This window comes from Poecilia formosa, unplaced genomic scaffold (assembly GCF_000485575.1).
Source record: "Poecilia formosa unplaced genomic scaffold, Poecilia_formosa-5.1.2 Scaffold6, whole genome shotgun sequence".
Lineage (NCBI taxonomy): Eukaryota > Metazoa > Chordata > Actinopteri > Cyprinodontiformes > Poeciliidae > Poecilia > Poecilia formosa.
In genome coordinates, this window is record NW_006799945.1 from 2,712,174 (window position 1) to 2,718,173 (window position 6,000).

Here is a 6,000-nt window from a genome sequence, read left to right on the forward strand (position 1 = left end):
CAGATATTCCATGCATATTTAACTTTTTCTATATCCATTGCACTGAGTTTAATCAGAAACAGATAAGCAGTACAGCAGCTGATTTTCTCCACATAGGATTCTGTGCACAAATAACCGAGAATTGGTTGTTTCATGTGGGCTGACGCTGGGGTCTTTAGAGAAAGGCTTGGCAGCAGAAGCAGACACTCAAGGAGTCAAGCCAAATTTGTAAGGTCCTTCCAAGCAGACGGAGAGTCACACAATGCTTGATCACGATGAATAATGAATGACTCATGGGTTCACTTTACAAGGACCTGTTCACGTCCACACAAACATGCTGTGTCTTCTCCTCGGTGTAAAGTGAAGGGGACCTTTTGGGGAGTATAATTTCTTCCTATTATTATTGGTATTTCTTCACATTAAATTCAAACAATGTCTCATCACCACAACACAAACCTCAGCTCTCAGAGTGCAAGATGTATGGATTTGAACATGTTATTTTGTCTCAAGCCTTCCAGTAAAATAGAACCACGTGACCTTTATAAACCCACCAACACAAAAAAAAATATTTCAAAAACAGGATAAAAAAAATGTTGTCCTGATAAAAAAATGTTGTCCAGTCACCGTAGATCAGTCCTTATTGCAAGTGACAGCAGACTTGACTGGCACAGCAGGAAAACAAAACAAACTTATGTAAAGAAATTTTCCAGGAATTGATGCTACCTATGTGTTCAGATATTTCTGAAGTCCTCTTGTGAGGTAGTCAATAAATCTTTTTTTTTTTTTTTTTGTGCTGTCAAAATTCAAAATGCAATCAGAAAGCTCGCTTCTCGTTTTGCATTTTCACGGAGTGTCATTCGGCCATAAAACACTCTTGTTTATGAAACAATAAACCAACAGGCCAATTAGGCTGCAAGTGCATGCAAGCCAGTGTCTCATTCTCAAACAGAAAATTAATAAATACAAAAAAAATAACAATTTTCAACCAGATCAGCTCAGCATCAATTTATCATCCCACTTCCTGGAATAAACTGGGAAGCAGAGGGTCAAATCTTGCTTGGCGTGCCATCGTGTCCTTGAATGTGGCACTTGGAGTTAGACTGCCTCTAAATCTTTTGCTCAACATAAATAGCTCTTCTGCTCAATGTGGCATGCCTGAAAGCTCTGTTGACTCAGGTATCAGGGACACTAGAGGAGGAACAGCAGCAGAAACAGGTGCAGACTGCTGCAGAAGGGTGAGCTTTTCACACAGGTCAGGTATCCTGTCTCCATATGACCTGCAGCTGAATAAGTCATGTTTGAACAACTGGGGCAAAGACATGCACAGAAAAACAGTCCAAATGGTGTAATTAATTGCAAGTTTTCATGTTTAAACAGTTTTTTATTATTGTATTAACATTTTTGCTTGTTGTAGCTCTAATCACATTATTGTCTCCTTCTCAACAGAGTTCTTAATCATTTAATTCTTAACGTGTTCCTGCAATTCAAATCTTAGCATGTGCTAAAAGGGCAGCAAACTATTGCTGTATGTATAATTGTACATTTTTTGCAAGTTATTGCTTTACATATTTTATGCAACTTTATGAAAGAACAAACATGAGCAAAAGCTTTGTTTGTAAAACTTTCAAACCGTCAAACAACATTCTGACAAATTTCAAATGAACGTAATTCACAAATTTCAAACACGAGCTAACGAGAAAGAAAGCAAAATGGATTTTTTAATTTTCTACATAAACTTTAGGAGGAATAAACAATTTATACACAAACAACAAAGATTCTTTTGCACAATCCAAAATTTCTATATTACTAAATGTTATTGCTGTTTTCTTCACAGAATTTGCTCAAGTAGCTCTATGAATTAGATGCTTGCAGCATTTAATCTGAGTCATTCTGGTGGTGTCATACTCAGTGTACAGATACATGAACAGAATTTTGACCTCAAGACACAGCTGCTGTTTGCAGAATAAATAACATTTACTGGGGCCCTCTATACAAGCATTGAGTATTACTTCCAGTTACAGAGTATTCTTAGGTTTGCAGTTCACTGGATTTTGTTAGTGCGACTTTTCTGTGATTTATTCAGCATCAAGAGTCTGCAACGGCTGGCAGTGCAGCCAGGCTCTGTAGAGTCTTGCTGATTACCTACTTACTCGATTCAGATGTGTTGAATCAGAGACACGTTGAAAAAGTTGAAGGAAACCAACCCTTGAGGACTGAAGTTGCAGAAATCTGCCTTAGTGTCTCAGCTGCTCGTTAAGGCATAACTGGTGGCCTCCTAATCTGTGGTGGATTCTTCTGCGACATATTTGATGGCACCTTCAAATAACACTGATGTACATGAATGTTACAGATTTAAATCAGCTTCTTAATCTGTCAAAAATATTCTGACAATATCTTTTCTACATCTGCCCCATAATTCAGTTACTAATTTAAAGATGTGTGAGGATTTATTGGACCCATCAGTAATAATTATACTGAATCAATAACTACAATAAACAAAATAACAAACTGAGGAAAGTGTGCAGTCAGGAATAAAAACCATACATAAATCAGAGCGTGTGCAGCTAAATTGGAGTAAAGTGTGTTTTTACAAATTCTGCTTTTTATATTGCCTAAAAAAAATGTCCTGTACAAGAATACAGTGATCTGAACAATTACTGCAAATTCCACGACAGGTTACATTTTATATTTATTCATGACATTCATGAAAGTCGGTGACTAATCTCGTCCCACTGTATGGGATCTGTCCGTTGTCAAAGAGAGAACCGCAATCAGGACTGAAAATGTTTCATCACCGAATCAGAAGCATAAATTTGCAATTACCTTTTCCTCAAAGTGCACATTAGACACATGAGGCAAGCGAGCTGTTCTCCTTAGCATAACAGAACAAATGAAAGCCCAAGCACTGTAGCTTTCCTCCTGATTTCTCCTAATTCCTCCTCTTGTTTGTCTGTTACACCAATAAAAATGTGATAATTGTCTATAATTTCACAGCCGAATAAATATTTCATTTAGTGGGATATGACCATTTAGACTTTGTGCCATTAATCCCACCTGCAGATGATGAAGACGAAGCCCTGAAATGATTCAAAGCCTCTGTGCATTAAAATAAAAGAGGCATCAGGGGTCGGGGATCTTTTATCAAGCATCTTCCAGGTGTGGCAGTGCCTCACATGTGCTGCAGTAGATGGATTAAAACACCCGGATAGCTATTGAGGTCAAGAGTCTTGATGTTCTTGTTCCAAATGGACTTGCACCGTCACCCAAAGGAAATCACTTCTGAATTACTCTTTCTGTTGACTAAGCAGTCTGCTCCTTTTTGCTGCTTCATCAACACGTTTAGCCTGTGTGTCAGTATGATCAAAACAGATCAAAACAGGATTTCAGAGTTTGTCTGAGATCCTGAGATCTGTCTGAGATCTCAGGATCTCAGACAGATCCTGAGAGTTTGTGGTTTGGATCATATAAGATAACATAGCTGCATTTGGAAAGAAGCAAAAAATGCTGCTGTCTTTTTAATGTACTTGCATTCACATAAAATAAATAAGTTAAAGAGAGCTGCACCAGTCAAACCTAATGTGTGATGTTTCGGGATATGCCAACCATTTCTGAGGAAAAAAGGATCATCTACTCTAGATTTATGATTCTAGTTAAGTGATGAAGTGAAAAACGTTATGAAAAGATGACAAGATGATCATTTTTCCAATTTTGGGTCACTTATGTAAAGAAAACATCAAAACTGACTTTACACAGACATTTAACTGCTTTTACTAAGGCTCTTCAAACTTAGCTAGAGCGTACGCCTACCTGCAAACGGCATCACCCCAAAATCTTCAGAAAACATTTACGTTTTTACGACCTCAGATCCATTGCACCAGACGCTGGAAAAGTGTTTCAAACGACTGTTTAGCTTTAAATATTTGTTGATGACCTTCAATGACAAATATAAACTCTGTATTCAGTGATTACTGTTAAAACTCATCTCTCTCATCTCATCAGAAAAAAAAAACAACAATAAATCAATTTCTCCAATTTTCTAAAGTCAATTCCTGATTGGTTGATTCAGCCCTTGAGACAGATCCTGAGTTAGCCGATATCGGACTCAGTCAGGAGACACAGAAGAGGACCTGAACCAGCAAGAATTATTGCCTGACAAACTCAATAAGAGGACGGATCACAGTGTCAGACTCTATTATGATAAGTGCTTTTGTTTGCATTGTGCACCTTCCCGCACTCATCTAATTTTTGTCTGACGTTCCCGTGAGATTTTTGATTCGATTTTCCTCCACACCTGGAATGTGTTCAGCATCCCTCAGTGACTTTCTTCAAGCAGATCGCCTGGTTCCAAATTTAATATCGGGAGCAAACAAACACTTAAAAGAACCAGGAGAGGCTGAGTGGAAAACTCAACTCTCAAGCCTCAAGTTTCTTCCTTTAAGCTCCCGAGAGACAAATGAGAGTTAAATTTGAATTTTTAATAAATTTAGATTACATTTTGAATCTTCATTTTCTTATATACAGAAGGAAACATTTTCCCCTATGGCAGTATTATTTGTGTGTTTTCTTTTTACTTCTGATAAGTCAATATTGGAGAATTTGATAAATAATAAAAACAACTCTTAATTACATTAACCAACCATCCTTTTAGTTTTTTAACACGGAATCAAATGGAATTATTTAAAACTGATGACAAACTAAATTCAGAAGTGAAATTATTCATTTTACAGATTTTTGGAACAGATTTGACATTGACTGATTTATGCACATTAGCAACACAGTTTTACCCATTTTATCAATAATTAAATATATTTTCTGCTTACTTAAAGATTCATTTAAAAAAGAAACAGAATAATGTATCATTCAAAGTATCTTTCAAACACCAGTGATCCATTACATGAATAAATACCATGTTCGTATTTTCAGTTTTGAAAAAAAGTATTATTTGCTGTCAGTCATGCATGTCAAGATTATCAAAATACCTTGAACTTCTTGTTTGAATCATTGCATCCAAAAGTGTCACGCTGATTAACCAAAAACATTTAAATACATTTTATTTTTCTCTGATTTTAGTAAATGTGCTGAAATGATTTCTTTACCACCTTGCATTGCTCTCAGGTTAAATTTTGAGGGGAAATGCGTGAGCTGTTCAGAAAACCAAGCAGTCTTTTTAAACTGCTTTTAAAGCCTCTACTAAAAGGAATGAAAAGGCGTGTCTCAAATCAGCACAGAAAAACAGCAAGGAAAGAAAAAAACTTAAACAACCAAAAGGAAAAAAACAGGGTTTTTATCTTTAGAGGGAAATTATTTATAGTTTTATAGTAGAGTTTCCATTTTCTATTTGTATATCATTTCCTTTGTGTTATACATAAAGTATTATTATGCTGAAATTCATTCTTCATTCAAAATTCACCAGTGCAAGCAATAAGTTATGGCTCTTGAGCAAGTCTCCCATAGTCAGTGGTGTAATTTTAATTGTTAGAAAGGACAAATGTTACATTGATTAAACATCTAAACCCTTACAATATTCTTTTTCTTTGTACAGCGCTTTGTGTAATGATTTATCGGTTCCACCACTAGAGGGAGAAATAACGAACCTCACAGAACTGATAGTAGGGAAACTGCACTAAAAGATAGATTAGATAGATAGATAGATAGATAGATAGATAGATAGATAGATAGATAGTAAAGTCTGTTGTCTGTTTCATTCATTTTCACTCCACCTAGAAAAAAGAGGCGAGCTTCAGCTTCAGGAAGGTGGGGTGTGTCACGTGGTGTTCGTCTCCAGCCAATCAGGAGTAAGTGCGCATTGCGATCCTGTGCAGGGAGGTTGTTTTATTGAGGGGCTGCTTGCGATCAATGAGAGAGTGGAGCTGTCCGCCGTGCTGAAAGTTACTTCTTTGATTGGCTGTTTTTTGGCACCGCTGACAGCTCCACTTTCCTCTTTCCTAATGTAACAAATGACGGCATGCTTGCATTTTCACACTCTTTTTTTCTGCAGGTTTATAGTCATTATTTTTGTTT